This window comes from Panthera leo, chromosome C1 (genome assembly GCF_018350215.1).
Source record: "Panthera leo isolate Ple1 chromosome C1, P.leo_Ple1_pat1.1, whole genome shotgun sequence".
Taxonomy (NCBI): domain Eukaryota; kingdom Metazoa; phylum Chordata; class Mammalia; order Carnivora; family Felidae; genus Panthera; species Panthera leo.
In genome coordinates, this window is record NC_056686.1 from 78,225,131 (window position 1) to 78,248,508 (window position 23,378).

Consider the following 23,378-nt stretch of genomic DNA (forward strand, 5'->3'; position numbering starts at 1 on the left):
AAATAAGAAAACATTAAAAAAAATATATTTAAAAAAATTAAAATATTTAGAAAATTAAAATAGGATAAAAATATAGATGTAAAAAAAACTACCTCTGATATTCAGTGCATTACACATATGTCCACATATTCATAAATCATGCCCAACTCCTAAGCAGATTCAGCTGCAAAATAAAATACATAAATAATATTCAAACATGCCATTACTTCACTAATGAAAAACAATGTAAATAAAAGCCGTATTTGAATACCTATGTAACACTAAACATTCTTAATGACATGAGTTTACAATATAAGGTGTAATAGGCTTTTTAAGGGACTGTATTTTCTAAAAACTATCATAAAAAGAACTGCTTGATTATGAAGTACTTAGACATATAAAAGCTAAAAAACTATGAAGTGCTTTTATGTGCTCTGACAAGATCTTAAATTTTGTAACTAAATGGCTAAAGCACTGCCAATTATTTTCGGAATCAACATATTCTCATCTAATCTTAGTTATATATACCAATTCATACACACAGAAATTAAAACACCAAGACATAGGGGCACCTGGGTGGCTCAGTCAGTTGGCATCTGACTTTGGCTCAGGTCATGATCTCACAGTCTGTGAGTTCATGCCCTGCGTTGGGCTCTGGGCTGACAGCCCAGAGCCTGGAGCCTGCTTGAGATTCTGTGTCTTCCTCTCTCTCTGCCCCTCCCACATTCATGCTCTGTCTCTGTCTCAAAAATAAAAATAAACATTAAAAAAAAAAAAGACACCAAGACATAAATTCTACCCAGATTATTTTAGCAAATACTATTCTCTTCATAGGTTGTCCAAGGGTTTTCTTACCAGAATACACAGATAACTCTTTCTACCCCTCTGCCCCCATTTCCTCCACCACAACCCAGCAGGAAAATTTGATGTAAGGAAAAGATAAAATGGAAAAGGAATTCTAAGGTCATAGTTAAGCAACTCAATATGACACTGGAACTTCTAAGACAAAGATTTGATTACAAGTGCTGAAAAGGGCCAAAGTTTTATTAACCTAAGAACACTTGTCTGGGAATGCAAGCTGGTGCAGCCACTCTGGAAAACAGTATGGAGGTTCCTCAAAAAACTAAAAATAGAACTACCCTATGACCCAGCAATTGCACTACTAGGCATTTATCCAAGGGATACAGGTGTGCTGTTTCGAAGGGATACATGCACTCCCATTTGTATAGCAGCACTATCAACAATAGCCAAAGTATGGAAAGAGCCCAAATGTCCATCAATGGATGAATGGATAAAGGAGATGTGGTGTATATATATATACAACGGAGTATTACTCGGCAATCAAAAAGAATGAAATCTTACCATTTGCAACTACGTGGATGGAACTGGAGGGTATTATGCTAAGTGAAAATAGTCAGAGAAAGACAAAAATCATATGACTTCACTCATAGGAGGACTTCAAGAGACAAAACAGATGAACATAAGGGAAGGGAAACAAAAATAATATAAAAACAGGGAGGGAGACAAAACAAAAGAGACTCATAAATATATGGAGAACAAACTGAGGGTTACAGGAGGGGTTGTGGGAGGGAGGATGGGCTAAATGAGTAAGGGGCACTAAGGAATCTACTCCTGAAATCATTGTTTCACTATATGCTAACTAATTTGGATATAAGTTTTAAAAAATAAAAAATAAAAAATAAAATTAAAAAAATAAAAATAAAATAATAATAGGGGGGAAAAAAGAATACTTGTCATTTTCAGTAACTCATTTTAGAACTTACTTCTCTTAGAAACAGTATTATAGAAGGGATAAGGGGACTCTTTCTGTTGAGGGAAGAATCCCCAATAAAGACAAGAAGGATACAGTAGGGGACCCAAGGAAAAGAAGCATAGGGCAGATCATTTAGGTTTCCAGGCAAAAGAAGTCCTTGACAGTGCATGGACCAGTGCACAGCTTCTCAACCCAAAAAGCCAGACAGGAACCAAAGACTAATTTAGCCAGTCTTCCTTTAAAAGGTCAGAGCCGTCCATGGTAGGTAACAAGATAACCTACTATAATTTGCAATCCTACTGATTTTTTCTACATAAATACAACTACAAATTCAGTTGTAAAGATGGCACTAATTTGTATCTCTAAATCACAGTAATCAGAAAACCTGACGTAAAATTTACAGGAAAATGTTAACCTTTAATGATACCAACCATTAATTTCAAATATACTTACAACATTCAAAAATTAATACTTCACATTTTCATTATATAAAAGTTCTCTACCAGAGTTAATTGTAGAAAAGGCAAAAAATTCCTATTTTTTGCTTTCATTTATTAAAACAAACAAATTTACCATACCCCTTCTGCATACTGTAGCAACAGGCTTCCATTTAAAAAGTTTGGTATAAAAATAAAAAATAAAAAAAATAAAAAATAAAAAAATAAAAAATAAAAAGTTTGTAATAACCAAGAGCACAATCCTGACATCCTTTCAACCTTGCTGAAATTCAGCTAAAATGAGATTCAATCTAGAACTACTGAAGGCTCAACAACTCATCTTCAAATGTTAAATACTTAAATATAACTGGAGTATTTAATTGCAGTTGTACTTTGATAAAGTTTCATACTCATGGTTCCAGAAATTCCATAGGGCTCATTTTTCATATATCATCATGTTCTATTTTTCTTTTAACTCTACAGTACTTTTCTAAATCTCTACCCTACCACCTCTAAATCTCCTTCCCTCATCCTATGGTAAACTGAGGTCATGAACACATAATAAATCTGACAATGCCATTACATCACAAAGTTCCTGTCTACCTCATAGAGGAGTTAAGCACTTACTTTTAAATATGAACATATTTTGAAAAGGTTAAAACCATCATTATAAACGTTTAGTAATCAGGCACAAATGACCACATATTGTAGGATTCCATTTAGATAAAATGTCCAGAATAGGCAAATTCAGAGACATAAAGTATATCAGTGGCTTCAAGGGGCTAGGAGAATGACATAGGTAGGATTTATTTTTGGAAAGACAAAATGCTCTGGGATTCTACTGTGGTGATGGTTACACAACCATGTGAATATACTAAATGCCACTGAACTGCACACTTTAAATGAGTGGATTTATAGTATGTGAATTATATCTCAGTTTTAAAAGGGCTTAGTAAATCTCAGAAAACTACATAACATATGATTCCAACCATACAAAAAAAGGCAAAATGATGGGGACAGTAAAAAGATCAGTAGTTGTTAAGGTTTGGGGAGGGATGAACAGGCAAAGAGCACAGAGGATTTTTAAGGTGGTAAAAATACTCTGTATAATACCATCATGATGGATATTTGTCATTACACACTTGATCAAATCCATACAATGCACAACACTAAGAGTGAACTCTAATGTAAACTACGGACTTTGGGTGATTATGATATGTCAATGTAGGAACATGACACATAAACCACTCCGTTGGGGAAGGCTGATAAAGGGGGAAGCCAAGCGTGTTGGAGGGCAGAAAGTGTACGGGAAATCTCTGTACTTTCCACTCAATTTTGCTGTGAATCTAAAACTGTTCTTAAAGAAAAAGTAAAATCTTAATAATAAAGTTTAGTAGGAATCCTATAGATTACTACAATATTTGAATAGTATATCCCATGAAAAACAATCATGGTTCCTCTATTGCTCTGTATTTTATTAGAAGTTATAAGGATACTCTTGAGGAACCTGGGTGGCTGAGTCGGTGAAGTGTCCGACTGTGGCTCAGGTCATGACCTCGCAGTTCATGGGTTCAAGTCTCGCGTGGGGTTCTGCGCTGATGGTATGGAGCCTGCTTGGGATTTTCTCCCTCTCTGCCCCTCCCCTGCTTGTGCAAAATAAATAAATAAAAACGTAATTAAAAAAAAAAAGTTATAAGGATACTCTTAACTGCCAGTAATAACTATTTTTATTTAATTTTTATTCCAGTATAGTTAACATAGTGTTATATTGGTTTTAGGTGTACAATATAGTGATTTAATAATTTTGTATGTTAGTGCTTATCAACATAAGTAGCTCTTAATCCTCTTTACCTATTTTACCCATACACCCCCACCCACCCCCACTCTGGTAACCCGGTTGTTCTTGAGTCTATTTTTTGTCTTCTTTTTTCCCCTTTCTTCATTTGTTTCTTAAATTCCACATGAATGAAATCATATGCTATTTGTCTTTCTCTGACTTATCTCACTTCGCATTATACTCTCTAGCTCCATCCATGTCACTGCAAATGGCAAGACTTCTTTTCATGGCTGAATAATATTCTAGTGTGTATACATATGTATATATGTGTATACATATATGTATACATAAACATCTTTTTGTGTTAGTGTTTTCATATTCTTTGAACAAATACCCATTACTGGATCATATGGTAGTTCTACTTTTATTTTTTAATTTTTTTTAATGTTTATTTTTATTTTTGACAGAGAGCAGAGATATAGTACAAGCAGTGGAGGGGCAGGGAGAGAGGGAGACACAAAATCTGAAGTAGGCTCCAGGCTTTGAGCTGTCAGCACAGAGCCCAACATGGGGCTTGACCCCATGAACTGTGAGATCATGACCTGAGACTAAGTCAGACACAACCAACTGAGCCACCCAGGTGCCCCTGTATTTTTATAAGGAAGCTCCATACTGTTTTCCACAGTGGCTGCACCAATTTGCATTCTCACCAACAGGGCAAAACGGTTCCTTTTTCTCCACATCCTGGCCAACACTTGTTTCTTGTGTTTTTAATTTTAGCCATTCTGATTTGTATGAGGTGCTATCTCATTGTAGTTTTGATCTGCATTTCTGTGATGAGTGACATTGAGAATCTTTCAATGTGTCTGTTGACCATCTGTATGTCATTGGTGGAGAAATGTCTGTTCATGTCTTCTGCTTATTTTTAAATTGCATTTATTATTTGGGTGCTGGGTTGTGTAAGTTCTTTATGTATTTTGGACACTAACCTTTTGTCAGACATGTCATTTGCAAGTATTTTCTCCCATTCAGTAAGTTGCCTTTTAGTTTTGTTGATTGGTTCCTTTGCTGTGCAGAAGTTTTTACTTCTACATAATTCCAATAGCTTTTTTTTTTTGCTTTTGTTCCTCTTACCTCAGGAGACATATCTAGAAAAATGTTGCTATGGCCAATGTCACAGAAATTACTGCCTATGCTCTCTTCAAGGATTTTAATGGTTTCAGGTTCACATTTAGATCTTTAATCCAATTTTTGTGTATGGTGTAAGAAATGGCCTAGTTTCATTACTTTGCATGATGCTGTCCAGTTTTCCTAACACCATTAGTTGAAGAGACTGTCTTTTTCTCATTGCATATTCTTGCCTCCTTTTTTGAAAACTAAATGACAATCATGGGTTTATTTCTGAGCTCTCTATTTTATTCCACTGATCTATGTGTCTATATTTTATGCCAATACCATACTGTTTTGATTACTACAGCTTTGTAGTATATCTTGAAGTCTGAGGTTGTGACACCTCCAACTTTTTTAATTCTTCAAGACTGTTATGGCAGGGCACCTGGGTGGCTCACTCAGTTAGGTGTCCAACTTCAGCTCAGGTCATGGTCTCAAAGTTTGTGAGTTCAAGCCCTGCATCAGGCTCTGTGCCAACAGCTCAGAGTTGGAGCCTATTTCAGATTCTGTGTCTCCCTCTTTCTCTGCCCCTCCCCCACTCTTGCTCTGTCTCTTCTCTGCCTCTCTCCCCCCCACTCAAAAATAAACATTAAAAATTTTTACTGTACACACTGTATGTTAGTCAATTTGACAATAAATTATATTTTAAAAAATAACAAAAACAGGGGCGCCTGGGTGGCTCAGTCAGTTAAACGTCCAACCTCAGCTCAGGTTATGATCTCACAGTCCGTGAGTTCGAGCCCTGCATTGGGCTCTGTGCTGACAGCTCAGAGCCTGGAGCCCGCTTCAGATTCTGTGTCTCCCTCTCTCTCTGCCCCTCCCCTGCTCTGTCTCAAAAATAAATGATAAAAAATTTTTAAAGAAAGAAGAAAGAAAGAAAGAAAGAAAGAAAGAAAGAAAGAAAGAAAGAAAGAGATCGTTACAGCTATTCAAGGTCTTTTGTGGCTCCAAATTTTAAGATTTATTGTTCTAGTTCTGTGAATGTTGTTGTTATCTTGATAGAGACTGCATTAAATCTGTAGACTTCTTTGAGTAGTATAGACATTTAAGAGTACCTTCCAATTCATAAGTATGGAAAGTCTTTCTATTTGTTTATGTCATCTTCAATTTCTCTCGTCAATATTTTATAGTTTCAGAGTACAAGTCTTTCCTCTCCTTGGCTAAGTTTATTCCTAAGTATTTTATTATTATTCGTACAATTGTAAATGGAATTTTCTTAATTTCTCTTTCTGTTGCTTATTGATGTACAGAAATGCAATGGATTTCTGAATATTGATTCATATCCTGCAACCTTACTAAATTAATCAGTTCTAGTCGTTTTTTGGTGGACTGTTTAGGGTTTTCTATATAAGGTATGTCATCTGCAAAGTCATAGTTTTACTTCTTCCTTACCAATTTGAACGCCTTTTATTCCTTTTTTTCCTTGTCTGACTGCTGTGCTTAGGACTTCCAATGCTGTGAATAAAAGTGGTAAGAGTAGACATCCTTGTCTTTTTCCTGACCTCAGGGGAAAGAGCTCTGTTTTTCACCACTGAGTATGATGTTACCTGTGAGTTTTTCATATATGGCCTTGATTATATTGAGGTATGTTTTCCTCTAAATCTACTTAATTGAGGGATTTTATCCTGAATGGGTATTATACTTTGTCAAATGATTCTTCTGCATCTATTAAAATTATCACATGGTTTTTATCCTTTCTCTCGTTATGTGATGTTATCAAGTTGATTGATTTGCAAATATTGAACCACCCTTGCAAACTAGGAATAAATCCCACTTGATCATGGTAAATGACTTTTTTAAGTATTGTTAGGTCTGGTTTGCCAATATTTTGAGGACTTTTACATTTATATTCATCAGAGATAGTGATGCATAGTTCTTTTTTTATACCGTCATTATCTGGTTTTTTTTATCCGGGTAATGCTGGCCTCATGGAATCAATTTGGAAGTTTTCCTTCCTCTTCTATTTTCTGGAATAGTTTGAGAAAAATAGGTATTAATTTTTCTTTAAATGTCTGGTAGAATTCCCCTATGAAACTATCTGGTCCTGGACTTTAGCTTATTAAGTTTTTTTGTTTTGTTTTGCTTTTTGGGTTTTTATTTATTTATTTTTATTCTTTATTTGAGAGAAAGAGGGTGCAAGTGGGGGAGGAACAGAGAGAGAAGAAGACACAGAATGTGAAGCAAGCTCCAGGCTCTGAGCTGTCAGCACAGAGCCCAATGCTGGGCTCAAATCCACATGCTGTGGGATCATGACCTGAGCAGAAGTCAGATGCTTAACCAACTGAGCCACCCAGGCACCCTTATTAAGTTTTTGATCACTGATTCAATTTCATTGCTAGTAACTGGTCTGTTCAAACTTTCTAATTTTTCCTGATTCAGTTTTGGAACGTTGTATGTTTCTAGAAATTTATCCATTTCTTCTAGGTTGTCCAATTTTGGGGGCATATAATTTTTCATAATGTTGTCTTATAATCCTTTGTATTTCTGTAGCATCCACTTGTTACTCCTCTTTCATTTCTGATGTCTGATGTTGAGTTTTTTTTTTTTTTTTTGAGAAGTCCAGCTAAAGATGTATCGATTTTGTTGATATTCCCAAAGAGTCAGCTCCTGCTTTCATTGATCAGCTCTACTATTTTTTGTTTTTGTTTTGTTTTTAGTTTCTATTATTTCTGCTCTAATCTTTACTATTTTCCTCCTTCTATGGGTTTTGGATTTTGTTCTTTTTCTAGTTCCTTTAGATGTCAAGTTAGATTGTTTGATTTTTTTTATTAATTTGGTAGTTTGGGATTTTTCTTGCTTCTTGATGTAGGTCTGTATTGCTACAGACTTGCCTTTTAGAACAGCTTTTGCTGTTTCCCAAAGATTTAGCACTGTTTTGCTTTCATTTTGTCTCCATGTAATTTTTGATTTCCCTTTATTGTTTAGTAGCATGCTTTTTAACCTCCATGTACTTGTGTTCTTTCCAGATTTTTTTCCCGTGGTTGATTTCTAGTTTCATAGCATTGTGGCTGAAAAGATGAATGTTAGGATTTTGATTTTTTTTTTTTTTAATTTGTTGAGACTTGTTTTGTGGCCTAACATGTGATCTATTCTGGATAATGTCCATATGCACGTGAAAAGAATGTGTATTCTGCTGTTTTAGGATGGAATGCTCTGAATAAATCAGTTAAATCCATCTGATCCAATGTGTCATTCAAAGCCACCATTTCCTTGCTGATTTTGTTTAGATGACCAAATCCTCTATTATTTTATTACTATCCATTATTTATGTTTGTTATTAGCTGCTTTAATATTTGGGTGCTTCCATGTTGGGTGCATAAATGTTTACATCTGTTGTATCTTCTTATTAGATTGTTACCTTTATGATTATATAGTGTCCTTCTTTGGTTCTTGTTACAGTCTTTGTTTTAAAGTCTATTTTGTCTGATAGGAGTATTTCTACCCCACTTTTCATACCCATTTGCATAAATACTTCTCCATCCTTTCACTATCAATATGCACGTGACTTTAGGTCTGAAATTAGACTCTTGTAGGCAGCATTTAGATGGGTCTTTTTTTTTTTTTTTTTTTTTTAACTCAATCACCCTACGTCTTTTGATTGGAGCATTTAGTCCATTTATATTCAGACTAATTATTGCTAGGTATGTATTTATTGCCATTTTGTTACTTGCTTTATGGTTGTTTTTGTAGTTCTTCTCTATTCTCTTCTTCCCTTGCTCTCTTCTCTCATGATTAGTTGGCTTTTTTGGTGATATTCTTGGGATTCCTTTCTCTTACTTTTTTCCTATCTATTATCAGTTTTTAATTTGTAGTTACCATTCAGATTGCATATAACATCTTCTGCATATACCAGTCTATATTAGGTTGATGGTTACTTAAGTCTAAACCTATTCTTTACTCTTCTCCCTCTCCTCCCACCACACTTTAGGTATACGGTGTCATACTTTACATCCTATTATTTGTGAATCCTTTCACTGATTTTTACAGATACACTTATTTTTACTGTCTTTGCAGTTCCTACTTTAATTTTTATTATTATCTTATTTCAGAGAGAAAACACACACAAACAGGGGTTAAAGGGGACAGGGAGAAAGAAAGAGAACATCTTAAGCAGGCTCCACCCCCCAGCACAGAGCCTGATGTGGGGCTGGATCCCATGACCCTGGGATCATGACCTGAGATAAAATTAAGGGTTGGTACTCAAACATCTGAGCCATCCAGGTGCCCTACATGCTTCTGACTTTTCTTACTCTTACTTATGGTCTTTCCTTTCTACTCAGAGTCCCCTTTAACATTTTTTGTAGTGGTCATGAACTCCTTTAGCTTTATTTTTTCTGGGAAATTCTTGATCTCTCCTTCTGTTCTGAATGATAGCCTTGCTGGATAGAGTACTCTTGGCTGCAGGCTTATTTCCTTTTAGCACTTTGAATATATCATGCCACTTCTATCTGGTCTGCAAAGGTTTTGCTGAAAAATCTGCTGATAGTCATATGGGGTTGCCCTTGTATGTAACAGTTTTCTTTTTTCTCGCTACTTTTAAATTCTCTCTTTATTACTACTTTTTGCCATTTTATTACTATGTGTCTGCCATGGACCTCTTCACTTGGATTTTATGACTATGTCAACCAATAATGAACATCAAAAGTGATTACAAAAAGAAGAAAAAAGTGATTACAAAGACTCACTTTGGAGACCCAGCAAACATGCTGTTGAGAAACAGCCCACATAGGGTCAAGTATAGGCTATTCTGGCTAACAGCCCCGCTGAGGTCCTAGCATCAACCACCAGACAGGAGTGTGAATACACCATCAAATGATTCTCGACCCTAGATAAAGAGTCAACCTCAGCCCCGAGTCTTCCCAGTCTACTTCTCAGTAATCTCCCTTCTCCTAATGCTCTGTCCAAATTCCTCACCCACAGAATACATGGACATACTGAAACAATTGTTTTAAACCACTAAGTTTTATGGTAGTTTGCTATACCACTATATGAACTGGAAGAGTATCATATGATCTCGCAAAACAAAAACATTCGATAATGCTTAAAAGGAAATGAAACCAAGAAATTAAAATATAAAGTAAGACATCATTCTGAAATTGTTTTTGAGGGGATGGTGGGCTCACATAGTTGAGAAAAAACATCTTTTTATATATCTGTAGTGTGATAGAAGTAGAAACAAGGGCAGTACACCAAGAAAATATACGACATTAGAACCAGAAAATTAGATTAATGTTTGGAGGTCTGAGAGAACAGCATTTAATTTAGTTAGGAAATTTTACTATTGATTTGTGGCTCAGAGTCAAATGCATTTAAACCACATCATTACTTTTCCACTGCTATTAAAATGGCATTTTGATTAGTATGCTAAAGCAGTGCCAAGAAATAAGAATTTCAAGACAGGCTTTTGTTTTACAAGTTGAGTGTTTATTTAAAGAACCTTGTTGTTTTAATTTTTTTTTTTTTAATTATTTATTTTGAGAGAAAGAGAGAGAGCGCACACACGGGACGGACAGAGAGGGAGAGAGAGAATCCCACACAGGCCCATGCTGTTAGTGCAGAGTCCAATGCAGGGCTTGATCCCATGAACCATAAGACCATCATCTGAGCCTAAACCAAGAGTCAGATGCCTGACCAACTGAGCCACCCAGGCACCCCCTGTTGTTTTTTTAAGAATCTTGGTTGTTTTTATATTGAACTTTTTTATTTAAATAGACTCCATGCTTAGCACGGAGCCCAACACAGGGCTTGAACTCGCAACCTTGTGATCAAGACCTGGGCTGAGATTAAGAGTTGGACACTTAACCAACTGAGTCAGCCAGGTGCCCCAAGCATCTTATTTTCTTGAGTGATATAATTAACTTAAACACCTTATTATAAATATTTATACTTTCACTAAGAGACTAAAAAAAAGGAGAAACATATCAGTAAAGATATCCAAAAGAGTTTAGTTCAATGGCAAAACAATTTGTAATTAAATTTACATTTAAAAATTTTAGGTCATAGCTATAAAAAGGAATGAAGTACTGACATTCTATAACATGGATTAATCATGAAAACATTATGCTAAATCAAAAAAGCCAGTCACAAAATACCACATATCATGATTCCACTTGTAAGAAATGTACAGAATAAGCATTATCTATAGACAAAGTTGATTAGTGATTGCTTAGGACTGGGGAGAGTGGAGAGATAGGGAGCTATAACTAAAGAGTATAAGGTTTCTCTTTGAGGTAATGAAATGTTCTAAAGTTTTCTTTGATTATGGATGCATAATCTGGATAAACTAAAAGCCACTGACCTGTACACTTTAAATGGATAAATTGTATAGTATGTGAATCATGTATCAAGGAAGCAGTTTTTAAAATTTTTATGTATGAACAAATTTCTCCATAAAAATACAGCAGATTATGCAGCGAATGCCTGACAACCCTCCTCACCTCTAATCAAGTTTACATGTTTGAACATGTCCACTCTAAAACCTTCTGAACTGCTTCACTCTGGACTAGTTGCTCTCTACATGTGGTGCTCAACTGTCATCCAGGGATCTCCCTTCACTGTGATCCAGGTATTTCCTTCATGTCTCTTTGCACTGGAAAATATTTCCTAAACCCTTTGCGTCTTCCTTTTTCTTAATACATTCTCTCATTTTGGTGGGACACCTCCTCTCCAAGCTTCCTAAAAAGTAAAACTGAGACACTGCCTATGTAAAAGTACCTTTATTCTACTCTAACACTTGAAAGTTCTGAGAGTTCAGCTTCATTATAAACTAAATTAGAAATAATTTTCCCTCAGAGTTTTGAAGATACTGACTTCAGTTTTCTTCCACCTTCCATTATCTTTGTTAAAGAGTCTGAAACCACTCTAATTCTATTAATTAGCCTGTTTCCCTTAAAATCTAGGAACTCCATCTTCTCTTTAGCCTCTTATTTGTTAAAGTTTGCAATGAAATGCCTTGACATAAATATGTATATGTTTACTTTTTATTGTGTTTAGCACTTTGATGGGCTCTTCTGAGTTTTCCTGATTTATTTCTCTGATGATATACTACCTGTATTTCCACTCTCTCTCAAATTATTATTCAACTATTAACTATTATACTTCTTGGGCTGGCTTTCTGATTTCACCTTTCCTCCCAACGTAATCACTACTTTCCAAAAGTCCTTATTTCACACAGCCTCACTTGATATTGTTACAAGCAGGACCCCTTCGTGGTTGACCACTGGGGCTTTGACATTAGAGACCTGGGTTCAACACCAGTTCCTCTACTTACTGCTAATATTAAGCCTCAGCTTCTTATTTACAAAATAGAGATGATAATAATAAATAAAATACACACAAAGTACTAGCATATGTCTAGCACTCAATAAATGCAGCTATTTTCATACTATCTTTTTTTTCTTCTCCTACTTACTTCTCATGGCTTTTATGACATGTTCTTAGGGTTTTCCTTCTACTTCTCAGTAATCTTCTGTTGGATCCTTTCTATGCTTTATCAGATGTTGTCCTCCACAAAACTATATTTGGCCACCTCTTTTTTTATTCTAGGCTGGATCAAATACAAACTCTGTACCCAAGTTCTAGTCATCTCTACCACTTACTAGCTGTGTGACCTGGGGCAATTTACCTAACCAATTGATGTCTCAATCCTTCATCTGAAAAATGTGGATTAATAAGCATATCTAAACAAAGACTAAAGGAGTTTGTGACCACTAAACAAGCCCCGCAAGAAGTATTAAAGGGGACTCTTTGGAGGGGGAGGAGTTAAGATGGTGGAGAAGTAGGCGGACTGGGATTTCCCTTGTTCCTCAAACACAACTGTATTGAGGTCAGAACACTTGAAATACCCAATAAATCAGTTTGCAGGGTGACAGAAAAATCTTCACAGGTGGAGGGAGACAGCTTGGCAGGACTGAGGTGCGTGTATGCAAAATGGGGGACATAGAGCAGCATGGGCACTGAAGGGAGGGATCACCTTCTGTGGAGAGAGAAAGGGACAGAAAGAGAGGCCGTGCATTGTGGTTTTGTGTTAGGACAAGAGGAAATCCTCTCCAGACCACGGACTGATTTATGAGAAATACAGAGAGTACCAGTCTCCACTCTGCAAACAGCTTTAGTTGCTGAAGAATGGAATTATCAAAAATGCCCAACTTTCTCTGGACACAAGTTGCTGCTGTGTGCCAGCACTTGGGGGGAAGGGAGCTAGCCCCTGGACTCAGTAGCGATCTCAGGGGTACACTGGCAGACAACAGTCCCCTCCCTTGAGTACTGTGAGAAGAGGGTATATTGCCCTCTCAAGGACAAAACACCCTGCAGACACCAACCATATTGACAGGGCAGAGTGATGCTACTTCAGAACCAGGTCATCATGGTGCGAGATCCTTTAAGACATGGGGTTTTGAATCCCAGCCAAGTGCCTAGGAGGCATGGGAGAACTGTGGAGCAGGACAAGCCAGCCACCAGCACGGGAGGGCCTGCCTGAACAGCATGGTTTGAGACATAAAAAAACAAGACCCATCTATATGCTGCCTCCAAGAAGCTCATTTTAGAACTAAAGATATCTACAGATTTTAAGTGAGGGTATAAAGAACCATCTATCATGCTAATGGACACCAAAAGACAAATGGAGTAGCCATACTTATATCAGACCAACTAGATCTTAAATCAAAGACTGTAATGAGATGAAGAAGGGCATTCTATCATAATTAAGAGGTCTATCCATGAAGGACATCTAACAATTGTAACTGTTTATGCCCCCAATTTGACAGCAAACAAATATATAAATCAATTAGTAACAAATATAAAGCAACTCTTTGATAATAATACAATAACAGTATGTGGAGTTCAACAACCTATTTACAGCAATGCACAGATCATCTAATCAAAAAATCAACAAGGAACCATGGCCTTGAATGACATAGTGGACCAGATGGACTTAACAGATACATTCAGAACATTTCATCCTAAAGCAGAATACACATTCTTTTCAAATGCACATGTATCATTCTCCAGCATAGATCACATACTGGATCACAAAACAGCCTTCAACAAGTACAAAAAGATCAGGATCATACCATGCATATTTTCAGACCACAATGTTATGAAATTTCAAGTCAACCATAAGAAAAATTTGGAAAGATCACAAATGTGTGGAGACTAAAGAACACCCTACTAAGGAACAAATGGGTGAACCAGGAAATTAAATTAGAAATTAAAAAATACATTGAAGGAAATGAAAATGAAAACAAGAAAGTCCAAAACCTTTAGGATGCAGCAAAGGTGGTCCTAAGAGAGAAGTATATTCCAATACAGGCTTACCTCAAGAAGCATGAAAAGTCTTGGGGCACCTGGGTGGCTCAGTTGGTTAAACATCCGACTTCGGCTCAGGTCATGATCTCGCAGTTTGTGAGTTCAAGCCCCGCATCTGGCTCTGTGCTAGAAGCTCAGAGCACAGAACCTGCTTCGGATTCTCTGTCTCCCTCTCTCTCTGCCCCTCCCCTGCTCACACTCTGTCTCTCTCTCTCTCTTTTTCAAAAATAAATAAACATTAAAAAATTAAAAAAAAAAAAAAAAAAAAAGAAGCATGAAAAGTCTCAAATAGACAACCTAACCTTACATCTTAAGGAGCTAGAAAAGCAAAAGCAAATAAAACCTAAAGCCAACACAAGGGAAATAAGATTAGAGAAAAAAATATATGACTTAGAAACAAACAAAACAGAACACTTCAACAAAACTAAGAGCTGGTTCTTTGAAACAATTAATAATAATTGATAAACCCCTAGCCACACTTATCAAAAAGACAAGAGAAAGGACCCAAATAAATTAAATCACAAATGAAAGAGGAGAGATCACAATCAACACCACAGAAATACAAACAACTGTAAGAGAATATTATGAAAAATTATATGCCAACAAACTGGGCAAGCTGAGAGTAATAGACAAATTCCTACAAACATATCAACTACCAAAACTGAAACAAGAAGAAATAGAAAATTTGAACAGACTCATAACCAGCAAAGAAATTGAATCAGTGATCAAAAATCTCCCAAAAACAAAAGTCCAGGGTCATATGGCTTCCCAAGGGAATTCTACCTGACATTTAAAGAAGAGTTAATACCTATTCTTCTCAAACTGTTCCAAAAAATTGAAATGGAAGGAAAACTTCCAAACTCATTCTACAAAGTCAGCAGTACCTTGATTCCAAAACCAGACAGACTCTACTAAAAAGGAGAATTACAGGCCAATAATTCCTAAAAAACCTGGAAGCAAAAATTCTCAACAACATACTAGAAAATCAAATCCAACAGTACATTAAAAGAATTATTCACCACAATCAAGTGGGGTTTATTCCTGAGCTGCAGGGGTGGTTCAATATTTGCAAATCAAACAACATGATACACCAAATTGATAAAAAGAAAGGAAAAGAACAACATGATGCTCTCAATAATGTAGAAAAAGCATTTGACAAAATACAGCATCAATTCTTTTTTTTTTTTTTAATGTTTAGTTTTGAGAGAGAGAGAGAGAGAGAGAGAGAGACAGAGTGTGACTGGGGAGGGGGAGAGAGAAGGAGACAGAATCTGAAGCAGGCTCCAGGCTCTGAGCTGTCAGCACAGAGCCCAACGTGGGCTCGATCTCATGAAACATGAGACCATGACCTGAGCCAAAGTCAGACGCTTAACCGACTGAGCCATCCAGGCGCCCCAGCATCAATTCTTGATAAAAATCCTCAACAAGGTAGGGACAGATGGAACATACCTCAACATCATAAAATCCATATATGAAAGATCCACAGCTATTATCATTCTTAATCGGGAAAAACTGAGAGCTTTTCCTCTATGGTCAGGAACTAAGACAGGGATGTCCACTCTCACCATAACTATTTAACATAGTACCCAAAGTCTTGGCCTCACCAATCAGACAGCAAAAAGAAAAAACAGGTATCCAAATTGGCAAGGAAGAAGTCAAACTTTCACAACTTGCAGATGACATGATACTCTATATAGAAAATCCGTAAGACTCCACCAAAAAATTGCTAGAACTAATACATGAACTCTGCGAAGTCTCAGGATATAAAACCAACGTATAGAAATCTGTTGCATTTCTATACACCAATAATGAAGCAGCAGAAATAAAAATCAAGGAATCAATCCCATTTACAACTGCAACAAATACAATAAGATACCTAGGAATAAACCTAACCAAAAAGGTAAAAGATCTGTACTCTGAAAACTATAGAACACATACAAAAGAAATTTAAAAGGATACAAAGAAATGGGAAACAATTCCATGCTCATGGATTAGAACAAACACGGATAATGTCTATATTGCCCCAAATAATCTACACATTTAACGCAATCCCTATCAAAATACCACCAGCATTTTCCACAGAGCTAGAACAATCCTAAAATTTGTATGGAACCACAAAGGACCCTGAATAGCCAAAGCAATTCTGAAAAAAAAAAAAAAAAAAAAAAAAAAAAAAAACCAGAGGGATCATAATTTCAGATTTCAAGCTGTATTACCAAGCTACAGTCATTGAGACAGTATGGTACTGGCACACAGATCAATGGAACAGAATTGAAAACCCAGAAATGGACCCACAACTATATAATCAACTTATCTTTGACAAAGCAGGAAAGAATATCCAATGGAAAAAAAAATATCCAATCTCTTCAACAAATGGTGTTGGGAAAACTGGAAAGCAACATGCAGAAGAATGAAACTGGACCACTTTCTTACACCACACACAAAAATAAATAAGGATGAAAGACCTAAATATAAGACAGGAAACCATCAAAACCCTCAAAGAGAACACAGGCCACAAACTCTTTGACTTCGGCTGTAGCAACTTCTTACTGGACACATCTCTGAAGGCAAGGGAAACAAGAACAAACATCAACTATTGGGACTTCATCAAGATAAAAAGCATCTGCAGAGCAAAGGAAACAATCAACAAAACTAAAAGACAACCTATGGAATGGGAGAAGATATTTGCAAATGACACATCCGATAAAGAGTTAGTATCCACTATCTATAAAGAACATATAAAACTCAACACCCAAGAAGAACTCAGTTAAGAAATGGGCAGAAGACATGGGGCGCCTGGGTGGCTCAGTCGGTTAAGCGTCCGACTTCGGCTCAGGTCACGATCTCACAGTCTGTGAGTTCGAGCCCCGCGTCGGGCTCTGGGCTGATGGCTCAGAGCCTGGAGCCTGCTTCTGATTCTGTGTCTCCCTCTCTCTCTGCCCCTCCCCCATTCATGCTCTGTCTCTCTCTGTCTCAAAAATAAATAAAAACGTTAAAAAAAATTTTTTTTTAAAAAAGAAATGGGCAGAAGACATTTTCCCAAAGACCTCCAGATAGCTAACAGATGTTCAACATCACTCCTCATCAGGGAAATATAAATCGAAACCATGATGAGATGTCACCTCACACCTGTTAGAGTGGCTAAAATTAACAGCACAGGAAACAACAAGTGTTGCCAAGGATGTAAGTAAAGGAGAACTCTTCTTTCACTCATGGTGGGAATGCAAACTGGTGCAGCCACTCTGACCAACAGTATGGAGCTACCTCACAAATGTAAAAGTAGAACTACCTTACAATCCAGCAAATGCACTGCTAGATATTCACCCAAAGGATACAAAAATACAGATTTGAAGAGTTACATGCACCCCGATGTAGCATTATCAACAACAACCAAACTATGGAAAGAACCCAAGTGTCTATCAACTGATGAATGCATAAAGAAGAGGTGGTATATATCGCTTCTCAGCCTTTTGGCTAAGATCAAGTGTAGAAGAGGTGGTATATACATGCAATGGAGAATTACTGAGCCATCAAAAGGAATGACATCTTACCAACTGCAATGACACAGATGGAGCTAGAGTATATTATGCTAAGCAAAATAACTCAGTCCAAGAAAGACAAATACAATATGAGTTCACTCATATGTGGAATTTAGGAAACAAAACAGATGAACATATGGGAAGGGGGGGAAAAAAGAGAGAAGGGAGCCAACCATAGAAGATTCTTCATGATAGAGAACAAACAGAGGGGTGATGGAGGGTGAGGGGTGGGGGGGTGGGCTAAACAGGAGATGGGTTTTAAGGAGGGCACTGGGTATGATGAGCACGGGCTGTTATAGGTATGTGATGAATCGCTAAATTCTACTCCTGATACCAATATTATACTATATGTTAACTAACTAGAATTTAAATAAAAATTTGGGGAAAAAAATAAGCACATCAATCCCCTATGCTTTTCATGAAAACTGAATGTTTTATGACACTTAGAACACTACCTGGCATAGTAAACATTCAAATGTTTGTCATTAATACTACATTACTACTACCCTCTACTACTACTATTACTTACTACTACTACTGTGATTACTACTAAAAAGGCCCACCCATGTGCTTCCAATAGATATCCTAAACTCTGTTAGAAGCTGAAACTAATTATACATATCAAAATTATATTCAGAATCTTGTTTGTTTCCTTTCCCCATCTTTAACAGCTTACAAAGAATTATCTTCCTCCTCCTCCAGACCTCTGCTGTTACTGTTGGTTTCATAATCAGTACGTTACAAACTGTATTAGCCACCCTTTGTTTTCTTATATACAAATGAGCAGATGTGTAACTACTGAAGGAAAAAAAATCAAATTAAGCTGATCTTTGTGACATACTTTCTATAGAAGTAATTTCTTTTTTATTTTTTTAAACGTTTATTTTTAAAAATTTTTAAATGTTTATTTACTTTTGAGAGAGAGAGAGAGCGAGCATGTATGAGGTGGAGAAGGAACAGAGAGAGGGAGACAGAGGATCCAAAGTGGGCTCTGCACTAACAGCAGAGAGCCCAATGCAGGGCTCAAACTCATGAACTGTGAGATCATAACCTGAGCCAAAGTCAGAGCCACCCAGGCGCCCCTTAAATGTCTATTTTTGAGAGAGAGAGAGAGAGAGAGAGCAAGCACGCGAGCAGGGGAGAGGGAGAGAGCAAGACAGAGAATCCCTAGCAATCCACACTGCCAGCACAGAGGCAGATGCAGGGCTCAAACTCCAAAGTGTGAAATCATTATCAAAGAGCTGAAATCGAGAGGTGGATGCTTAACCAACTGAGCCACTCAGGTACCTGAGAGGTAATTTCTTAAAGAATTTCACTCATAACTGGGGCGCCTGGGTGGCTCAGTCAGTTGAGCCTCCGACTTCGGCTCAGGTCGTGATCTCACAGCTTGTGAGTTCAACCCCCACGTCAGGCTCTGTGCTGACAGCTCAGAGCCTGGAGCCTGCTTTGGATTCTGTGTCTCCCTCTCTCTCTGCCCCTAACCCACTCGCATTCTGTCTCTGTCTCTCTCAAAAATAAATAAACATTAAAAAAAAAAAAATTCACTCATAACTTAAGCAAGACAGATACCTGAATACTGACTAGAATAATGAGCTGTATTCTGATAACCTCGGCATATTAAGGAATTGCCAAGGAAAAGATGACCAAAACTGAAGAGAACAGGGGTTCATTTACAACTATTTTAGCACCTGTTATTTCTGAAGTTCTGATACTATTTAAAACTATCTATCTCTACAAAGAAAATAAAAGGTACAGAAAAAAACTCCTGGAGGAATGTAAAAGAGGTAATGCTTTTTAAACATTATTTACAAAACATGACAACCCTCAAAAGCGCTAAGTCATGTAATACATGAAATAGTGTGCCCAAATAATAGATGCAACGTTTGAAGAACACACTGAAATGCAGGCTAAATTCACAGATTTTTCTTCATCCAATTAAATCTTGATTTCAAGGGGTATACAACCAATTTCTTCAGCTTCTCTGCATATAAGTAAAATTGGTACAGCCCTTTATAGATTATAAAATAGTTTCACATAGTCGATCCTTAAAACAGATCTAAGAAGACAGCCCAGTGTGTTACTCATTTGACAAGTATTTATTCATAACCTACTGTGAAAGAGCACCTTATGGGATGCTGAATACATATGAGTATATGGTTATAAACAAAATAGACATGTTCTTTCCCCTCATGGAACTAGTTAAAAAGTCAGATAAAGACTGAATACAGAGAAAGATATGATGTAAGGGCAACGAACGACAACTTAATTTGATAGAGTTTTTAAGGACTGCCTTTCTCAAGAGGCAACGTATACAATTTAAGAACTAGAAGATGAGCAAGAAGCAGCCAACTGTACAAAGGACTATGCCAAAAAAAAAAAAAAAAGGCGGGGGAAGGGGGGACAGACAACATGTACAAAGGCCCTGAGCAATTTAAAAAGCTTGATGGGTTAGAAAAGGGCTGTCCAATACAAACACAAGGTGAACCACAAATGCAAACCACATTAGTTATTTTAAATTTTCTAGGAGCTATACTTTAAAAAGTGAAGTTATATCTTTTATTTAACCCAAACATGTCCAAAACATTATTTCACCAGATAATTAATATTTCATGAAATATTTTACATTCTTTAATACTAAGCCTGAAATTCAGTGTAAAGTTTACACTTACATAGCACATCTCAATTCAGACTAGCCACAGTTCAACTGCTTAACAGTTACATGTAGCTAGTAGCCTCCATATTGAACAGCACAGGTTAGAATAAGAGGAGACCATTATGGCTAACACATATTAATTTAAAGGGAAATGTGGAAAGGTGAAACAAAAAGTCAACAGGTGCCCAATAATTAACAGTATTATAAGAATGAAATTTGGAATCTATTACTGGAAGTCACAAGGGTTTTAAACATGCAAAAAAATAACTTCATCTTTCTGTTTTATAAAGAGTACTCTCTCCTTTTTAAGACACAGAGAATAAGAGCAGAAAAAGGAAGAGTAGGCAGAAGACTCTTAACAGAAATCTAGATGAGAAATAATTAAGGTTTAGGCTACTGTGGGGGTAGCAGAGACAAAGAAAATAGATGCATGCAAGATAACATTATGGAGGTAGAAACAAAATAATTTTTAGATTAAGTGCATGTAGACAATAAGAAAGAAAAATCATGAAGCATAATCTACTATGACTTGAGCAACCAGTGGTGCCATTTACTGTGACTGGAGAAATTAGCATTTTGTTGTTATTTGACAGGGAATGCTGGAGTTAATGGAAATGAATCAAGAATTTTTCCAAATAAGAAAACAAGTTCAGAGAAGCTCACACTTACTAATAAATAGTATTAAGTTAAGACTCAAACCCAGATATTCTAACACTGGATATAATACCCTCTTACTGGTAATATATCGTCTCTCCATAATTCAACAATAAAAATATTCCATTAAGGGGGAACCTGAGTGGCTCATCTGGTTGAGCATCTGACTCTAGATTTCGTCTCAGGTCATGATTCCAGGGTCATAGGACTGAGCCCCACGTTGGGCCCCATGCTGAGCATGGAGCCTGCTTAGAATTCTCTCTCTCCTTCTGACCCTCTCCACCCCTTATGTTCACACTCTCTCTCTAAAATAAAGGGGGAAAAAATCTACTAGGATGTGGGTAAGCAATGTCTCCTGTACATAAAGAAAGGCCTCAGTTAAATGGCTGTAGGTCTTTTATAATTCTTTCATATTTTTGAAAAATGAAAAGAAAAAATTTACCTTCAGTTAATATGCCTAGGAGTCTGAAATTAAAATCTACAGAAAACACTCTCCGACCTAAGCTCCAGAGAACAATAGCAAAGTAGAAGCCAAGTATCATGACTTAAAAATCAGTGCCAAACCCCTATAGCCAAAGTAGCAGTAATGGTTCAGAAGCTGACTATGACTACTCTTCAGAACAAACAGGGTGATCTTTACATTCTGACAGTGACTCAAAAATCTGGCTACCTCAGCTTCAGGGATTTAATATTCCTTCTAAGTTCTTTACCTCCACTACAGCCCTATCAATTTATTCAACAAATACTTAGTAAGCCTAAGTACAGGGTAGGATATTGAGCAGGAAGACGAGGAAGACACATAGTTCTTGTCTTGTCCTATCCTCAAGTAGCTCACCATTAAAGGCATGTGAGGAGACAAACATGGAAACAATTATAACAAATGCCACAGAAAAGTCTATACAGTTGACCCTTGAACAACACGGGGGTGAGGGAGGTTAGGGGTGCCAACCCTTCCACCCCTGTGCAGTCAAAAATCCATTTACAGTTGATCCTTAACACAGGTTTGAACTGTGTGGGTCCACTTATACAGACTTTTTACAATACAGTACTGTAAACATATTTTCTCTTCTGTATGACTTTCTCAATAACATCTTCTTTTCTCTAGCTTACTTGTAGTATATAATACATATAACAGACAAAATATGTTAATCAACTGTTTATGTTATCAGTAAGGCTTCCAGTCAACAGTAAGCTATTAGTAGTTAAGTTTTTGGGGAGTCAAAAATAATATGCAGATTTTCAACTGTGCAGGGGTTCAGTGCCCCTAACCCCCACGTTATTCAAGGGTCAACTATACTGTCATCCTTTCTGGCCACCCAACATCTGAATCCCCATTAGTGTTCTGGAATTTCCCCCATCTGAACCTAAAAAGTACCAGATACTATTTCTCATGGTCTCCCTTGAAAATAATTTATAAGCATCGGACCAAGGTTCACATATCTCCTTATTTCTCTCTCTCTTTCACCTGTTACCCCCAAATCTAGTAGCTTAATATACTAAATATTTATTATCTAACAGTTTCTGTGTGTGAGGAATTAAGCTATAGTTTAACTGGGTGATTCTGGCTGAGGATCTCTCATAAAGTTGCAGACAGTATCTTAGCCAGTGCTACCATCTTTGAAGATTTGACCGGGAATGGAAGATCTACTTCAAGACGTCTCCTGCACATGGTTATTGGCAGAAGGCTTCAGTTCCTCACATGAGAACCTCTCCAGAAAGGTGGTGAATATCCTTACAACATGGCAGCTGGCCTCCCTCAGAAAAAATGAGCAAAACAAAATATATAATACCTTATATGACCTTGCATCTTAAGACACAATCTTTCATTTCTGCAATAACCTATTTGTTACCAAAGTCCGCTCTACTTAGTATGGAAGGAAACTATATAGAATGTAAATATCAGGAGGTGGGGTTATCAGGAACCACATTGGAGGCTAACTATCTTATGTAACATATGATGGCTATATGTTATACAGTTCATAAACACATATATATTCATGAATGTAATAATGCTATGTTAGGAAGGAGAAGGGTCACTATGATTATAAGTGCATTTGTCCTCTGCCCCCCCACATGTGCTCTGTCTCTC

At 36.8% G+C, this 23,378-nt stretch overlaps 1 protein-coding gene across 17 annotated transcripts in view; it reads right to left on the minus strand.

Annotated features, from left to right (window-relative positions):
* Nucleotides 1-23,378, minus strand: part of EVI5 (ecotropic viral integration site 5) — a 235,234-nt gene that overhangs the window by 180,453 nt on the left and 31,403 nt on the right. For 6 of the 17 annotated variants that reach the window (XM_042952831.1, XM_042952841.1, XM_042952843.1 and 3 more), the window contains exons 1-2: nt 2,601-2,733; nt 93-163 (exon numbers count right to left, since the gene is read on the minus strand). The exons of 2 other annotated variants lie outside the window; for them this stretch is intronic. The gene's annotated coding sequence lies outside the window, so the exon portion shown is untranslated. Of the gene's footprint in view, nt 1-92; nt 164-834; nt 853-2,331; nt 2,397-2,582; nt 2,734-23,378 lie in introns of those variants that run through there. 9 more of the 17 variants (XM_042952847.1, XM_042952848.1, XM_042952849.1 and 6 more) reach the window with 6 other exon arrangements.